Raw genomic sequence first — 19502 nt, 5'->3', positions numbered from 1 at the left:
ATAACATTTTAACTGCATTCTATGTAAAATAAAAATAAAAATAAAAAAGATAATAAAAATAATTATAGAATTAAATGTTTATTGTATAAAATACATAATGAAGAAACTAACTACAGTAAACCCCCGCTATTCGCGGTATCTGTATTCACGGTTTCGCATATTCGCGGTTGGGCCTCCGTAGCCAGGTGGGCAGGAGCGGCAGTGCATAGCACACGCTTCTTGATTAGACCAGGGTTCGATCCCATCACCACCAAATACGGAGGATGCGGAAAGGTCAGGGAATGACCAACACATATTCCCGGAGCAATATGGCCTTAGTTGCTAATGCTCCTGAAAACCAAATAACAAACAACAACAGTATTCGCGGTCGCTGATTTAATATAAAATGAAACCTAAAAAATGTGAATTTTAAAGTGCTGTGAACATTTCCACCATAAAAAAACATGGGCGTGGCTAAAATTATCTTTCCCAGTCAAAACAGCGCTCGGTGGCTGGGGGGGGTGACAAAATCGCGAGCGTGGATGTTTCTCGCTAATCCTTGTTTAGTATGTGTTATGCGCTTGTCATGGAAGGTTTCGTCGTTTGCTTTTAATTTATATGCTTGTAAATTGAATAAATTTATCAATTTATAACTTTTTCGAGTGTGTTAATGGAAGAAAGTGACTTTATTGTGGACAAGTTCTTTCTAACCCGTACAAAAATATGGCTACGAATAACAAGGGAAATGTGAAAAGATCAAAGAAGGTGATGACATTAGCGAATAAAATTGAGTTATTAGATAAAATTTCTAATGAGGTATGAGGTATTGAGGGTCTAGCGGCTCCTGGGATTTCTCCCATCTCCGCGAATGTTCTATGTATCGGTAATAGTACCCTGTCAAAGCCAGAGATTTAGAAGTGTGTGGGTCATGAGTAGTGTTATATGTTGTGCCCATTGTTTATCCGGCTTATTGGCCGCCAGGCCCCTAATGGGACCAGACGTTGCCCATACCTCGCCACGTGGAGGCTAGCGGGGTGTTACCATTGAGTCAATTGTACTCTGGCAGGTCCTGCCACTTACTTTCCTGGGATTTTAGTGGCTAGGACCTAAAATAAAATTGGAACGACCGCGGTTGATTTTAAATCACTTACATTAAAGCATTAATATGGGGTTTGAAGCTGAAAACCTGTTTCTAAAGTGCCTAAAAGGTTGGGCGAAATTTTTTGGTGTATTTTAAATTTGGACGTGTAGGGCTATACGCTGTGCAAGAAAAAGTGCTGGGAGGGGAGAGTGAAGGCTGGGGGGTGAAATAGGAAGAAGAGGGTCGATAGGGTAGGTGACTCCCAATTTTTCAGTGAGGCATGCCCATGCCCCACCAGAGGGAAGAAATGGTGTGGCAGGGAAGAGAGACAACAGCAAGCCGTCACCTCTCTCCCCTGCCGGGAGTGGGAGTAAAAGAATTGCACTGCACAAGAGAGTGCAGAGCATAGAGCCAATATGGCTCCGTTGAGGCAGCAACTTGGAGTTTCTCTATCTTCGTTGGTCTTCTCTGTCATTGATAGCCATATTTTTCCTCAGCTATGAACACTGGTCAGGTCCATTGTTGGTCTGTTAGCTATGGCTGTGGTTCTCTTCATCATGGGAAGATCCGCAGCTCCATGGGGTTATTCTTGCGATCGCTGGTTTTAGATGATTAGTAGTAAGCAGGTTCCTGGGCGAGGTTCTCCTTGAGTCCTCTCCACGCGTGTTCTGTGTCTCTCTCTTTTTTTTTTTTTTTTTTTTATCTTCTTCTGTAGATGGCTATCAGTGTTTTACGCCTACCAAATAGTTTTTGGGCATATTCCTTTAGCTCCCTGTATTCCTCAAGTGAGTCCAATAGATGTGATTCCAAGTTCTTGGGGAGGTAGTGTATTGCAGTGATCAGTCTGCACCTGAGGTCCTCATAATGGGTGCAATCATACATAATGTGCTCCCAGCACTCAAGCTCCCCACAGGCACATCTCGGATCCACCTCAATCCCCAGCGCTGCCAGCTTGGCCTTAAAGGCCCCGTGACCAGTCAATAAATAGGTGGTGTATAAGCCAGGTTGAAACCAAGTTGGGGGACTGGGGTACATCCTGTCGATGTTCGGAATGAATTTCCTGGTGATATTTCCCTTATTTGAGTTGGCCCAACGCTCCTGCCAAACTTGCATCAGGTGTTTTTGCATCCTTGTCTTTTCATTTTTTTGTGGTGCATTAACGTCCACAGTATAGCCATGGTATGTACAAGGTATTCCTTTCTCTATGTGGTAGTTCATTCCCCTACGCATGATCTCTAAGTCAAGGGGAAGAGCTCCGGCCAAGACCTGCAGCGCGTGGGTACTGGTTGTCCTACAAGCACGTGTAACTGTCAGTAGGATTGTTCTTTGCGTTGCATCAAGGATGCGTCGGTTTACTACAGTTCCTGTTTTGGAAAACCATATTGCTGAGGCGTAAGTGATGATCGGTAGGAAGGTTGTTTTATAAAACAATGACAGGGTGCGTTGGTTTAACCCCCAGTCCCGCCTGACGATCCTAGCCACCAATCCAGAGTATCTTTTGATTTTGGCTCTGATATAAGTTAGATGGTGTTTAAAGGTAAGATTACCATCCAGTATAACTCCTAAATATTTTAACTGGGTCACTAATTTTATTGTGGTAGGTCCCACCTTTATTTGTGGCGGTCTACGTATATCAAGCTTGCCTTTTAGCAGGACGGAGGACGTCTTTGTTGTTGATATCGTCAGGCAGTGGGTTCTGGTCCAGTTTTGCAATATCAGCATTGCCTGATTGGCCTTTTCCTCTAGCTGGGCCCGGCTATCTGCAGCAATGGTGAGGACCAAATCATCAGCAAAGGCCTGGGAGCGCACATCACCGAGGTGCAAAGCCAAGAACCCATCCAAAACCATATTCCACAGGAGCGGCCCCAGAACAGAACCCTGGGGACAGCCCCTGTGGACATCACGATTCACTCTACCATAAGGTGCTTCCACGATGATGCGTCTCTCGGAGAGATATGACCTAATTATGGAGTATAAGTTGATCGGCACTTGTGCCAGCCTTAGTCTTGCCAGTACACTCGGCCACCAAATGGTGTGGAACGCCCCAGCGAAGTCAACGGAGATGGCTAGAAGATATTTATTATTGCAGTTTGCTGCTAATTCCGATAGGCTACGCAAGGCTTCCACAGTAGACGAACCCTTCTTGAATCCGTATTGCAATGTCTCTGAGTTTCGCTGCCTGGTAATGCTGATGTATCCTTGTGCAGAGTAGTCTTTCAAGCAGTTTGCTTGCAACCGGCAGTAGGGCTATTGGCTGATAAGAGTTTGGCAGGTGGGGTGGTTTGTTCGAATTTTTGGCGATTAATTTTACCTTTGCTGTCTTCCATTTTTTGGGGAAGATGCCCTTAGCCAAGCAGCTGTTATATAGGTGTAAGAGGAGGTCTGGAACGATCTCCACGGTCTTCTTAATAATTTCGGGTTCTAAGTAGTCCAGGCCTGGACATTTATTATTTCTTATCAGGGTTGCCATTTGTTGTAGTTCATCCCGTGTGAAGGGTGGCTCCTGAGTGTCTGTTGAATAAACTTCATTATCTTGACAGATGATAAGTTGCTCTGGCAGTGTTGGCTCTATTGGTTTCGGGAAGATGGCATCTAATATATTGCTTATAGATTGTTGCCACGTGGTGGTATAATCACCTTGTGGTGTCTGGGTGGTTGAAATGACTTCCCCCCTGGGAAGTTTATTCGTCACTATCTTGTATACCACACCCCAGGGTTCGGTGTTCCCTGTTGTGCTAACAAAGGTCTCCCAGGCCTTGCGTTTGCTCTTGACGATCGCATTTGTGTAGCTGTTTCTGGCTTCTCTATATCTTTCCCTTAAAGCTTCAACCTCATGGGCCGGCCATGTGCGCCTTGCCCGTTGGAATTGTTTTCTTCTTTTAATTGTTTCCCGTCTGAGCTGTTGAATTTCCAGGGTCCACCACGGGACAGCCCACCGGATCAGGCTTCTTTTTTTTTGCTGCATTGCTGGCTTCTGTTATTATCTTGGTTACTTTAGTTTGGGTTTTATTGGGTTCCTCGAGCTGATTTGTCTCAGTTAGATGTTGGGCCGTTGCTGGTATTAGGATTTCCTTAAAACGTTCCCAATTTGCTTTGCGAATGGCATAGCGGCTTTGTATTTGCTTGGATAATGGGGCTCTGTCAAGTGACCTTGCTATCTGATAGGTAATCACTCTGTGATCAGACGTTGTCCACGAATCCCGAACACACTGTGGGAGGCCACGTCGATCGTGGCCTCCCACAGTGTGTTACAGAACGTGGGCAGTTGGTGCGGCCGATTTAGTACCATGATCGAGGAGTTAGAAAGATATTCGTCTAGTATTTGCCCGTTCCGAGTTCTGCTTCTGTCCGGAGTCAGGCTGTGCCAGGTGGGGGATCGGCAATTGACATCTCCCCCTATGATTATTTTCTCGTCCAGGAGCAAGTCTACCAAAACTTGAAGGTATTGTGTAGCTGGGGTAATGTCCTCCCCCGGTCTACAGTACAGTGCCACTATGTAGAACTGGCCTAGCGGCGTCAATACGTGGGCACAAGCTGCCCATGACGAGCATAGTTGTTTAACTTTCGTGACTGTGTAGTCTGGGTTGCGTACCACTACCGCCGCCCAAGGGGTATCTTCCTCCTCGTGTACTATCTTATATGTGATTGGGTATCCACACACCCGTTTAGAATGGGTGTACGGCTCCTGGAGTATGAGAATGTCTGCATTGATTTCGTCAGCTTTTATCCTTAGCTGTTCTGCCACTGCTCTGGCTCTTTGCGCATTTTGTTGGATGATCTCTATTTTGGATGTATTATATTTCTTATTGTTTGTCTCCATAGTCGATTCTCTTTTGGTATTGACCCTTTGCTTTGATATAGACCGGGCAGTTTGGATCTCTGATCGAATGTGTGTATTCCATTTTGGCTGCTTTACAATTGGCACAGGTTGGATCCTGTTCCCTGTTGGGGCAAGTTTTGTACTCATGGCCCTTGCCAGAGCAATGGCCGCAAGTAGGCGTTGTCTGAGTACAGGTGTGGGTTGTGTGTCCGAACTTGCAGCACCGAAAGCATTTCGGCACCGCTGCATGCTCCCGGAACCGGTGGGATCCCCATTCTATATATATTCTGTTGCATTTTTTCAGCTGTTGCCATGCAGATGGGTCTAGTTCAACTACCCAGTTCCTATTGGTTCCCGATCTGGTACCGGTTGAATACCTTGGTGTTACCATGCATTTTTTTTGTGCGTCCTGGGCTAAATTCCTTAGATTTTTGGTGACAATTTCAGTTGCTAGTTGTTCAGGCGTTACGTCTTGGTCTACATTAAATATTATAATTGAAGGCCCACGCTTTTTTGGCGGCTCCGCTGTTAGCCCTAACTTGACAAGTTTTGGGTTTTCCATTATTGCCTGTATATCTTCCTTATTTTCTGTTTCTATTATTAATCCTGTGCTTCTTGTTTTTCTTATTGTTTTAATTCTAGTAGTCCTCAAGTCATCTTTCATCTCTTTCATAAATTTAATCTTCAGTTCTTCGCTGGATTTGACATTTTCAGTGTTTTCCAGGGTTGTCGGTCTGAGAACCACCAAGTTTGGTGTTTTCAAGAGTGGTTGCCTTTTTTCTTGTTGCCCTTCTTCGTTTGGTTGTAACTGGTTTGAGCCATTCCTCAGCGCCTGGACATATGTGGGGGCACGCTGTTGCATTTGATTTGCCCCACATTGTTCGTAGATTTGTATCTTCACGTTTGCCTTTTCATTTTCTAGGAAGGTCTCTATCAGCATGGCTTCCATCTTACTGAAAATGTTTGCAATCCGCGATCTAATACCTGTTGTAATTCTGTTTGATGGTTCTTTGAAAACATTCTCTAATGCCGTCTTCAAGGCTAGAGATTTTTCATACACTGTGCCTTCAGGCAAGGTAGGATCCAAGGGAACTTCTGTTGACTTCTCTTCTCCGGTGTCCTTTGTAGATGGCATACTCTCTGGTTGGTCCCTTGCTACAGTTTGGGAACATGTTCCCCCGCTCAGACTAGAGTCAATCTCAGAGCCTTCTGATGGACGAAAAATAACTATGTTATTAGTGTCAGACTGGAATTCAGGAGCCCCGCGAACAGAACCGCGAGCACTCTCACGATTCCCAACTGACTTCGATAAAACTGGTTCATCCTCTCCAATCAAACCACTTCCAACAACCTTTGCAAATGTATTATATCTAGGATTCAAACTTCCTGACTCAGTCTGCGTCGTCAACAAATTACTAAAAAGTTCCGCACGAGTCTCATGCTCAGCTGAGCGTACCTTTAAGCGCTCATTGTCCACTAGTTGAGTCGTATTCACTGCTTCCACATCTGCCCAAAAGCCCAAGATGCGACTAGCAGCAACAGCAGTAACCCCACTGGATTCTGAAAACAAAAAATCTGTGAGGGCTTTTTTAGTCCTTGAAACCGCAGAACATATTCCAGAGACCTCCTGGACCTGTCCAGAAACGGGATCATCATCAAGTTGGGAGCTCAATATCGATTCCCATCTCTGTGTCACTTCTCTCCGATTCTTATCTGATACAAATGAACTGGAAGGATCAGACACGTCTACTTCCTCTAGCTCCGTTAACGTGGATGAGTCCACAATTAGCTTAGGGGGGCAAACTACATTATCTTTATCTATATTACTGATTATGTCCCTGTCTCCATGAGGCACCACCCTAGGGGTCAAAGGAACCTTACAACCTTTTAATGTTTTAAAAACCTCGGGAGATCTTAACGCTGATGACTCCGAGTCAGTAGAGGTACCTCCCTCAGAATCGCGTTTACCTTTTTCCACGTCAATAAAAACAGATTTTTTCCGTTTAGTTTTACTTTTATCACCCTTAGAACTTCCCTTGATTGATGTAACATTTTTACCCTTTTGTTTCTTACGGGGTTCTGGTTTATCCCCAGACTCGCCAGAGAACACCCCCTCTATATCCAAATCCCCAGCTATCTCCCTACTAGATTCTATATCCATAATGTATGTTTTGTTTAAAGAAAACTACCACGATTCTCCTTATCTCTAATATGTCCTCTTCTTCCTGTAATAAAAGTTCTTTATTTATTTATTAAAGGGATCCTCTTCTGCTTGACTGTCCTGTATTCCTTACACTTACCTCTCACCTACAATAAAAATCTGGTTCAAAATATATATATTTTCCAATGTTAACCAATGGGCAAAAATCAGCATAAAAGTTTTGATTTTGCCTAAACCTAGTTCCTGTATCTCAGCTCCTAATCACCAGATGGAGCTAGAAAAAATCTTGAAAAATAAGTAATTTCTTTAAGAACTCACCTACCAAAGATGAGAACCTCAATCCCAATAGTTAAGCAGATATTGAGTTTTAAAGGTTTGCTAATTTTAGCCCAAAACCAGCCCACCATAAATCCTATGTTAACCTATGGGAAAAAGTCCATCCATAGGAAAACATTGAATTTTCCAATTTTAATAACAAAATTCCACCTGAGATTATATAACCACCACAGATAGGTGTCACTATCCCTGTTATAGTGTATCCCTGGACACTTAAAAAGAATTAAAGCCAGGCAGCCATCTTGTCCCATATAAAGTCTATGGACCAATGCAACTTCTATGGGAAAATTCACTATAGGATTTCCACAATGCTTTTCCTATGGAGCAATGTTTTTCTATATGAAATGAGAGCATAAATTGTTGTAAAATTTAAATCAGTTATTTCTGTGTAAATATTCAACCCCAACTCCCAAAACTTAACCTCTAGACTCACCACCTCATATATTTTCACTGACACATATTTTTCCAGCTCAGGGGTTGCTAAAGACGCGCAAACACATCCAAAAAGTAGGAGCACATTTTACTTGACTTCACACTAGTGGCGCTGTTCACAAAATTCATAAAATTTCTAATGGTGAAAGTGTCTCCTCAGTGGCAAAACATTATAAAATCAATGAGTGAACGGTACGATCTAATCAAGAAATTGGAAGAAAAAATCCGCCAGTGTTTGTGAAAACACACTAATTGTTTCAAAAATTTGCTCTGTGACTAGTGATGTTAAATTAGAAAAAATGGAAAAGCTTTAAATCTGTGGATAGAAGACCGAACTCAAGAAAAAATTCCGTTAAGTTCACTCGTCATTCGTGAAAATGCAAAACTCCTTTATCAACACTTTAGCAAAATTGGTGAAAGCACTGGCGGGATAAGTTTTTAAGCTAACAAAGGCGCTGGTTTGAAAGATTTGTTTGAAATTTCTAATAAATATTACATTTAATATTAAATTGTTTCTTATTTTCATTTCGATGCCATATGCTTGCATTTCACTATGTACATAGTCATATTATGAAGGTACATATAATACGTACATAGACAAAATTTTAGACTAGTTTTTCTTATATATTTCATGCTTTGGAACGGAACCCCTTTATTACTATGGGAGCCATAACTCGCGGTATTTCTCAGGAACGTAACCCCTGAAAAATAATTGGGATTTACTGTATTTGCTACAGAAATATTCGAACACGGTTGTTTGAACAGTTTTGGCTTTCTTTTTTTCATCATACAATTTCCGATAGCCGACAACAAGCTTCTCTAGGCACTGAAATAACATGCTTCTTTCAATGTTAGGATCAACATTCGTTACCTTTTGTTTGAGGTTCTCTGTGATACGAATGATTTTGACTAGTTCTTTTACTGTTATCTCCTTTGTGGTAACATTTTCATCTGGCTCATATTCTTTTTCTTCAGCTTTTTCGTACGTGCTGTTCCTCTATTTGAAAGAGATCGTTGTCCCTTAGCTGTTCTAAATGCGAATTCAGTAATTCTCAAAAGTTAGCCGTGTCCAAGCCTTGAAACCAAAGTTATTACCCATATTAGTTATGTCTTTAATAACTTTTTGAACTTTATCCTTGAAGCTAGTAAAATCGTTAGCACAATGGGGTAAAAGATGCTTCCAAACTGCTCTCATATTGCTGGCTGTCACTTCTTCCCATGCTGCATGAATATTTTCAATGGCCACTCATCTGTTATATTTTTTCCAAAATTCTGGTACTGTAATTGCATTGTCTCCTGTTGTAGCTTCAAGTTCCTCTGCAAATATTCTATGGAGATAGTAAGCCTTGAAAGTTGCAATCGTCCCTTGGTCCATGGGTTGCAATAATGAAGTCATATTTGCCATTAAAAAAACAACTTTCATATTTTCATTTAAGTTACCAAGTGCAGAAGGATGTCCAGGTGCATTATCTAAAAGCAACATAGCTTTAAAAGTAAGATTATTTTTTTGCAATAGGCTTCAACCGTTGGACAGAAATATGACGTAAACCAGACTTAAAATAGGGCTTTCATCATCCATGCTTTTTTATTTGAACGCAAAATGACTGGAAGAGTTTTGATGGCTGTAATAGTAGTAGTGGCATGTGATGCAATATAGCAAGTGTATAAGCTTATGTAGCATCAGCCAAAAAAAAAAAAAAATAATAAAAATACAAAGCATTCCCTCTGAATGTTTGTCCAGTTCCTCCTTAAATTTATTTAACCTATCAACTTCCACAATGACAGATGGAAGTTTGTTCCAGCAATTAACCACCAGCTGGCTAAAGACAAATTTCTGCACATCTATTCTACATCTGTCTTTCCTCAATTTCAATTTATGCCCCTTGGGTTCATAATCTGAACAAGTGGAAGAATCCCATCAGAATTCAGCTTGCTCAACCCATTCAAGGCCTTATACACCTCAATGAGATCACCTCGCAGGTGCCTAGTCTCCAGCTGCTGCAATTTGCAGAAATTAAGCCTCTCTTGGTAAGAGGATCCCTTCATTCCCCTCACTAACTTTGTTGCCCTTCTCTGTACACGCTCAAGCAAATCTACATCCTTCTTAAAATGAGGCCTCCAGACCTGTACGCAGTACTCAAGGCGTGGCCTGACCATTGCCTTATACAGAGGGACAATCACCTCCTTTTTCCTGCTAGCAAAATTCCTGTATATCATTGACAAAACCCCATGATCTGCCCTGGCAGCCTGTCTGCACTGCTCAGAAAACTTCATATCTGACTGCACAATTACTCCCAGGTCTTTTTCATTTTCTACCACCTTAAGTGTAGTACCACACAGTTGGTACATTTCTCTGGGGTTACTTTTACCCATATGAAGTATTTTGCATTTGTCAATGTTAAACTTCAGTTGCCACTTTTGAGCCCACCTTCCCAAATTTTCTAGATCCTGTTGCAGTAGCACACTGCCATTACTGTCATTAACAACCCTGCCAACCTTTGTGTCATCTGCAAAGTTTGACACTAAGCCTGATATACCTTCATCAATATCATTGATAAATATACAAAACAACAGTGGACCCAACACCGAACCCTGTGGGACTCCACTAATAACATTAGTCCACGAAGAGCAGCACCCATTGATTACCACCCTTTGTCTTCTCCAACTCAACCATCCTTTTATCCATTGTAGCAACTTACCCTTAATACCATTCTGCTCCAGTTTATACAGTAGTCTTCCATGCGCAGCAGTGTCAAAAGCTTTCCTGAAATCCAAGTACAGTCAGTCCTCGTATAACACGTGTTTACACTACACGAGTTCGATCATAAACGATATCTTATATAACAAGAACCGAATTCGCTTATGCACGATTCACCTTTGTGTTTACGAGAAATGGCAATCGAATGCGGAATCACCCCAACTGAACGCAACACGATAGGAATGAAGAGAAGATTCTGAAAATGTATTTATGTCTTTTATATCAGTGAAGGGGAAACACATTTCACCATAATAACTTAAAACCCAACACGATTCCAGCTATCGGTATAATGCAATTAGATTGAGTTTACTACCAGTTTATAACAGATTCCACTAGCAGAAACGCAACTGGAAATTGTTTTATTGTAGTAACCCCTAGAAATGTGCTTTAGTAAAATGTGAGGTGTTAAGTGTATCTCTGCCTTTACAGTGTTGTTTATTCAATTGCTACATGCATGCAGCTTTGTTTATGTGTATCAAGCATGCCTCCTCGTTTTGTAATTTTTTTTTTTTTTTTTTTTTTTTTTTTTATGAGAACCCCAAACACGAGAGGTATTAGAACCTATAGTACTTCGTACCGTGCTTGGGTTGGAGATTGAAAAGACGAAAGAAGATATTTGTTGATATTGGACTTGAACTTCTGTAGATTGTAGTTTTCAGGAAATACGTATGAAGGAAGGTTGTTCCAGAAAACGGCAGTTGAATGAATAAATGAGGAAGATGAAAAGTTGGTTCTGTGGGTTTGAAGTTGGACAGTAAATGGATGTTGGCTGGTGGCAGCACGTGTTCGGACTGTTTTGAAAGAGAGTGCGGGAATTATAGAAGCCAATTCAGAAGAACAGTGCCCATGGAAGTATATGTAGAAGAGGCATGCAGCAGAAACAGTGCGTCTATGAGAAAGCGAGGGGAGAGACTCTGTTAGAGATGAATCATTAATTAAGCTAACTGCCCTCTTCTGAATGGAATCAAGAAGCCTGAGAGAGGTTTTGGGGGCACCACCCCAGATGTGGGAACAATATTCCATGGCAGGGCAGATTTGCGATTTATACAGATTGAGCAGCTGTTTGGAAGAAAAGTAACGGCGAGAGCGAAAGAAAAAACCAAGTTTTTTAGATGCAGAGGAAGCAATATGTGTAATGTGCTTGTGCCAAGAGAGATTAGAAGTCAGGGTAATCCCCAAAAGAGATATATCATTTTGCCTAGAAATCGGAGTGTCACTAAAGATAAGCATAGGAACAGAAGAATCCTTTTTGCGAGATATAAGACAAGATTGAGTTTTAGAAGGGTTGAAATCAACTAAGTTGTCTTTGCCCCACTGGAGAATTACCTGAAGATCGGCATTTAAGGAATTGGCAGCAGATTTTCAAGAACTTGAAGCTGATTGAGCTGGACAAGGTTTCTCAAAATGGAAAGTTGAATGCAATGTGCTATCATCGGCAAAACTATGGATAGGATTTCCAGTCAATGGAAGAAGGTCATTGATATACAAGAGGAAAAGAGTGGGGGAAAGATCTGAACCTTGGGGGACACCGGCATTAGTGGAGAAGTTAGAAGACAGAGAGCCATCTGCCATCACTCTCAGTGAGCGATCAGAGAGAAAACTGGATAACCAATTACTAAAAACAGTTGGCAAACCATAAGATGGAAGCTTGTTTAGAAGACCTTTATGCCAAACACGATCAAAAGCCTTTGAGATGTCAAGAGCAACTACTTGTGTTTCACCGAACCTTTCCATTGAATTAGTCCATAAATGGGTAACATAAGCCAGAATATCACCAGTGGATCGACACTGACAGAATCCATACTGGCGATCGTTGATCAGATGGAAGGTTTCTAGTTAGTTTAAAAGTTGGCAGTTAATTGATTTCTCCATTACTTTAGAAAGAGTAGAAGTAATTGCAATGGGACGGTAATTGTATGGGAGGGATTTGTCACCCTTTTTAGGAACTGGCTGGATATGAGCAAATTTCCAAGCAGAAGGAAAAACACCTTTGGAATAAGAAAGTGAAAAAAGGCGGCAAAGAATAGGAGTAAGTTCAGGAGCACAGGTGTTGAGAACAAGTGGAGAAATACCATCACGACCTGGAGCTTTCGTAGCATCAAGATTCATCAAAATCCTTCTGATATCCTTTTGACGGAAGACCACATGAGGCATTGAATGGAGCATGTTAGGAATGGTGGGAGGTGTTTTACCAAGGTCATTAATACATGAGCTGGAAGAAAAATGGGATGCTAGCAGGTCAGCTTTATCCTTGGCTGAAGTGACAATAGAACCATCTGGTTTGGACAGAGGTGGGAGCAGAGATGGGCAAAAGTTGCGGCCAATAGCTTTGGCAAGAGACCAGAATGCTCGGCTACCATTAGGGCAAGAAGCAAGTTTTCTACTCTTAGCCTGATCAAACTCTAGTTTGGACTGATTAATAACTGCTTTACAATTGTTGTGAACTTTGGTGTAGGCAGAAAACGAAACTGAAGAATTAGAAACAAGCCAATTACGATATGCAACGTTCTTCTCTTGGACAGCCTTAGCACATTTATTGGAAAACCAAGGTTTAGATAAAGGACGAGATTTTAAAGTGGAGTGTGGGATAAAGGATTCCATTCCTGCAAGAATAATTTCACTGACACGATCTGAGCAAACGTTGACATCAGAAGTTTTGAAACAGTAATCCGACCAAGGAAAAGAAGAAAAGAAGTCTCGCAGGTCATCCCATTTTGCATTCTTGTAATGCCAAACAATACGAGGTTGGGAATAGCCATGAGATAAAGGTTCCACTGGAGAAGAGACAATCACCAAGGTGTGATCTGAAGTGCCTAAAGGACCGCTCACTTCAACCTTGTACTTAGAAGGGTTGTTTGTGAGAAAAAGATCAAACGTATTGGCTGTATGATTAGGTTTGTCTGGTATTCTTGTAGGTAAATGAACAATCTGTGCTAGGTCATTAGTAATTGCAAAAGCCTCAGCATCTCGACTTGTAATTGTGCTTTATTCCCTAAAAATGAGTAAAATACTTAAAAGGTGTGAAAAGGAAGCGTCCTGGTGAAGACACTGCAGATTCAGAGAGAAAACGAAAAGCAATATCGATAAACAGAGGCAGACTGGGTCAAAAATTCTTCCCCGGGAAAATTTGTAGTGGTCTCATACTATGGTTTATGGCCAAAATCACACCGGATCATCGGGGTTTCCCCGGTAAAGCTTATGGCCAGTCCGCCTCTGTTGATAGAGAAAAAATATGAAATTGTGAAACGCTTTGAGCAAAATGAAAGACCATTTGATATTGCACGTGCTACAGACCTAAATGAGGCAATGCCGAGAATTACAAAGAATGCAGAGAAAATAAAAACTTTCATGGCAGGAACAACTCAAAGTGTAATTAAAATCCATTAGAATAAGACACAAAGAATTGGAAGAGATGGAACGGCTGTTATCTGTTTGGATGGAAAATCAAACAAAAAACAAGTTTGCTTATGATAGAAGCAAAAGCAGCAATATTTTATTACGTAATAGTCGTAATAAAATACGTAAGTAAAATACGTAAGTATTTTATTACGACTTCTCGGGTGGTCGGCACCTAACCCTATTTTTCCCACAGGGCCTGTTGTTTATATTGCACGATTTTGCATTGCACGAGGGTTTCTAGGAAACAACTGTCGTGCTATACGAGGACTGACTATATGATATAAAAATTATATTTTGCATCCAGTTTCTTTGTAATCACATCATAATACCCAATAAAATTTGTCAGACAAGACTTTCCCTTAACAAACCCATGCTGTGTCTGAATTATTGTGCAGTCTTGTCTAGATGATCCTACAATACATCTTTAACCAGTGACTCCATTATTTTACCCGGAACAGAAGTTAAAACTAAAAAAAAATAAAAAGATAAAGTGCAGCCATTATCAACTCACTGCAGGATGGACGCCTCCTCAACAATTCATGCTGAGGGAAATGGACCATAATCTGCCAAGCTGGTCCATTTCGGATTGACAGATCGACTGTATTCAGCAGTCAGGGGCTTGAACTCCGGTCTACTCAAAGAGCGTGTGCTACTGCACTCCCTCTCCAGACCACTCGGCTACGGAGGCCTAGTCTGTAATTACTCGTGTCACCCTTCGATCCCTCTTTGTGAATTGGGGATACATTTGCACATCTCCAGTCCGTGGGGGACCTCCCCTGAATCCAAGTATGCTCTCATAATTATAGCTAAAGGTTTGCTTACTTCCTTTGCCACCTCCTTTAATATAACTGGATAGATTCCATCCACCCCAGGTGCCTTTCCTATGTTTAATTTGAACCATTTTTCCACCACTTTGTTCTCAGTTATTACAAAATCATTAAGCACCCTGCTACAGTTTGATAACCTTCTGGCATTTCCAAACCTTAATAATTCCTCATGTGTGAATATAGATGCAACATACTCATTCAGTTTGTTTGCAATCTGAGCAAGATCATCAACAGTCGAACCATCGATGTCAAGTGGACCAATCAGATTCATCCCCTTCCTTTTAGAGTTTATATAAGCAAAGAAACTCTTGCTGTTTTTCTTAGCATCCTTTGCCAAAGATTTCTCGTAATCTGCCTTTGCCTGCCTAACCTCCTTTGTGATTTGATTACAGACTAGTTTATATCTGTCATAGACTTCTGTGTCTATGACAGATATAAACTATTAGTTCATTTGACAACCATTTAGGCCTAAACTTTGAACAATATTTCTTAATAGGTATGAAACTTTTAGTAGGTTCCACGATTAATTCCTTGAATGCTTCCCCCTTAGAATTTGCTGTTGGTAACATCATCAGTTGATCTCACTGTACAGAGTTTAAAAACTGTCTGAGACCACTGTAGTCACCTTTACAGAAGCAAAAACCCTTTCCTTTACCCCTAATGGTAATTATATCTTTAAGTAAATCCCACATCAGTACACTGTGATCACTGCCACCTAGTCGTTCCTTTATCTGAAAATTCTTAATACACGAATGGTCACTCCCACCTAGTGGTTCCTTTATCTGCAAATTCTTAATACACGAATGATCACTGCTGATAACCAGATCAAGAGCATTACCCTCTCTGGTTGCCTCTCGAACATGCTGCTGCAGAAAACAATCATTCAATAAATCCACAAAATCTTACTAGTGTGCAAGTGACCAACTACAAGTTCCAGTCAATATCTGGGAAGTTAAAATCCCCCATTATAAGACATTCTGATTTACTAGCCCACTCTATTTTTCTGTACAATTGTTCATTGTACCCATTTGAGTCACTAGGCCTATTACACACTCCTACTCTTATTTTTACTTTCGCAGTGCTAATTTCATACCAAACTGACTCAACAGTGCACTGTCGATCTATATCAGTAGGATGCACTTCTTTTGATTTTATGTTTTTCTTAATGAACAGCATAACACCTCCTCCCTTCCTATCCTGTCTATCCTTTCTGTACACATTGTACTCCCCAAATTCCAATTCTGCATTGCTAATATCTGTGTGACACCATGTCTCTGCTATCTCAACAATGTACGCCTTTGATGTCTGGACCAACACTTCAAATTCATCAAATTTATTTACTATACTTCTAGCATTGGTATACATGCACCTATTCTTATTCTTAGTTACCCTAACACATCCCATATACCCACCTGTTTCACGAAGACTGCCATCAGTCCCTGAAACCCCCAGCACCCCTTGCTCCAGGCCACTGCTTATTCTAATAGAAGTAGTGCAAGAATCACCTTCACTTCTGCCTGCGGCTACTTTTAGTCTGTGAATCCCCCCCCCCCCAAGCTAGCAGTTTTCCGACCCACTTAACACTGCCTCGATAGCATCAGCAAATATTCTTGCAACCTTTCTATTTAAGTGTATCCCATCCCTGTAGAAGCAGTCTCTCCTGTTAACAAGCACAGACCAGGCTGAAAAAAATTATACCCCTTGAGCCTTGCACATTCCCTCCATGGCCGAATTGATTGACAAGGCTCTCATCATGTACTCTCTTCTGTCATGTCTGGGCAGAATTGCAGACACTTTCAAATTTAACCCTAACTCACGACTTTTTTGCAACATCGACCTGTACTTGTTAAGTAAATCTGCAGTTCTTCTACTCTTAATCTCATTGGTGCCAACGTGTACAACAATATCACCCTTTGTGCCCTTAAAGATGATATATGCTTCACAATATCAACTTTCGCCCCTGGCAGACATACCCTGGTCCTATTCCATCTATCCTTTTTACACAATATATTTCCCGTCTCTTTGCCCATAGAATCACCAACAATAACTATCTCCTGTGGGACTAGCGCATTCTGCCTTGGAGATTGCCCGATGCCCAGGAGTAAGCTCTGCCGTTTGGTTGGGCAGCTGAGAGCTTGATGGTCCTCTCATATTAATTTCTTCGAGGTTATCTACCCTACACCTCAAGCTTTCATAGACGCCCATTAGAACGCTGACTTGTTGATGGCTGTATCCTTTAAAAGCCCTAGGATTTTGTGTAGGGTACACAAGCATAGGCTTTAATTTAAAATCAGCTTCAGCATTACCTCGTAATAAATGTGTTCGTCAATCTTTTGAGACTTTATACCCAGGTTGTGATGCTTCATTTGCAGCCGAGTAAGTTTTAGTTGGCATCCGTTTCCAAAATAGGCCCATTTCGGCTACATTAAATATTTGCCAATTATCATCATATTCGCCATCCTGAATGATTTTTTGCAGTTCTGCAGGAATTTAGCTGCAGCATCTTCATCAGCACTAGCAGCTTCCTCTGTTACTTTAACATTATGTAGTCCTGCTCAATTTTTGAAACATTCAAATCACCCTGAACTAGCAACAAACGTTTCAGTCTCCCCTTGATATTTTGTTTCTTTGAGCACAGTAAAAATGTTAATAGCTTTGCTCTGAATGTTGTCCTTAGATAATGAAATTCTTTTTTGATTACAATCTTCTATCCAAATTGATAGAAGACTTTCCATTTCAAACATTATTAGAGTTCTTTTCTGGTATTTTGTAAAACAAAAGAAGTTGACGAAACTGTACATTTCTCTTTATGTTCGTCTTTACAGCTCAAGACAGTTTGTACCGTAGACTCACTGTATCCTAGATCTCTTGCAATTTTCATATGGTTTGCATCACTTTCATGTTTTTTAACAACTTCAACTAAAGTAATAACTTGGTTTTTCTTTTATTGCAATCACGTTATTTTTCATTCTTTCTTTTACCCATAATTAACAGAGGTAGAAAATTAAAATTTTTAAATGCATCTACACATGACTATTAGCAGGAGACAAACAAGTAACATGTCTGCTTCTGATGGTTGATGGAACAGAACACCCTGAGGTGGGCAGTGGGCAAATGCTTGTTTATTGGCCGTCAGACGCTTAGCATGCGATTCGAATCTTTTTCAACTATCACAAAGAAAAAGATTGTGTTAACTGGAAATTTGCATTGCATAAAGTAAAAAGTGGTATAATTTTTTCAAATCACGGTAACGGAAAGACGTGTTAATCTTGTGTTATGCTAGGCCTGGCTGTATTTAATTTAAACAAAAATCATGCCCCAGAGCAGAAAACTAAAGGGCTAAAGTTAGTGGTAGTGCCATGGCTCTGGGGAGAATTGAGGGGGGGGGCAGTTGTCCTCTGAATCGTGGTCTTATGAGGTGTATGGCTTGTTTGATATTTGCAGAGCTATCAGTAATGGGACATGATATTAGCATTAGTAGAGGCATACGATGCAAAGAAGCAAGCTTATTCAGCATCAGCCAAAAAAAACTCTCTCATATCACCCCTCCATTCATTCCAAATTCCAGTCCAGCTTAGCCTTAAATTTATTTAGCCTATCAACTTCCACAACAAGAGATGGAAGTCTGTTCCACCAATCAACTACCTACTGGCTAAAGGCAAATTTCCGCACATCTATTCTATAACTGACTTTCCTCAATTTGAATCTATGCCCCTTCAGTTTTTTAATCTGAGTAAGAGAAAGAATCCCATCAGCATTCAGCTTGCTCAACCCATTGAAGGCCTTATAATCAGATAACCTTGCTTGTACCTATTCTTCAGGCACTGCAATTTGCAAAACTTAAGCCTTTCTTGGTAAGAGCACCCATTCGTTCCCTCTTACCAGTCTTGTTGTCCTTTGTACTCGTTCTAGCAACTCTACATCCTTCCTAGAATGAGGCCTCCAGACTTATACACAGTACTCAAGGTGTGGGCCGACCATTACCTTGTACAATGGGATAATCACCTCCCTGTCCCTACTAGCAAAATTCCTATATATCATTGACAAGACTCCATAACCAGCCATGGCAGTCCATCTGCACTGCTCAGCAAACTTCATATCTGACTGCACAATTACCCCCAGGTCTTTTTCACTTTCCACTTCCCTGAGTGTAGTATCACACAGTTGATACATTTCTCTTGGGTTATTGCTACCCATATGCAGTATTTTGTATTTGTCAATGTTGCCAAGAGTGTCTTTGTGTGTGATTGATGTAAGGATATTAAGCATCAATGCAGGTCGTTATGGGCCTTTACGACATCTCAAAGAACAAGATGGATGCTCTTGAATAAATTTAATTGGGGGGGCCCATCAAGCTCTCAGCTGCCCACATCAATGCCAGGGCTTGTACTTGATCATTAAACAACACAGGATATGGTTGTTTATTGTTTGCAGAGCTATGAGGAATGGGATATTATATTGCCAAGAGGGATGTCTTTGTGCATGATCGATGTAAGGCATGATCGATGTAAGGCATGTAAGGATATTAGGTGCCAATGCAGCAGCATAATGGGCCTTTACGACAGTTTGAAGAACAGGGTGGATGCTCTTGAAGGAATTATATTGGGACCCATCGAGCTCTCAGCTGCCCACATCAATGTCAGAGCTTGCACTTGATCATTAGGCAACACAATGCCAACCCCCAAGGCAGAATGTGCTGTTCCCACAGG

General features: G+C 41.1%; 1 protein-coding gene across 1 annotated transcript in view; it reads left to right on the top strand.

Annotated features, from left to right (window-relative positions):
* The window catches only part of Orc2 (origin recognition complex subunit 2), a 122701-nt gene that overhangs the window by 7599 nt on the left and 95600 nt on the right, over positions 1-19502 (top strand). The gene's annotated exons all lie outside the window — the stretch shown is intronic.

The sequence above is a fragment of the Mastigoproctus giganteus genome, chromosome 9 (assembly GCF_048544385.1).
Source record: "Mastigoproctus giganteus isolate SK-2022 chromosome 9, ASM4854438v1, whole genome shotgun sequence".
NCBI classification, from domain to species: Eukaryota; Metazoa; Arthropoda; class Arachnida; order Uropygi; family Thelyphonidae; genus Mastigoproctus; species Mastigoproctus giganteus.
The sequence above is the reverse complement of the archived record's forward strand: the minus strand, read 5'-3'. Positions and strand labels throughout refer to the sequence as shown.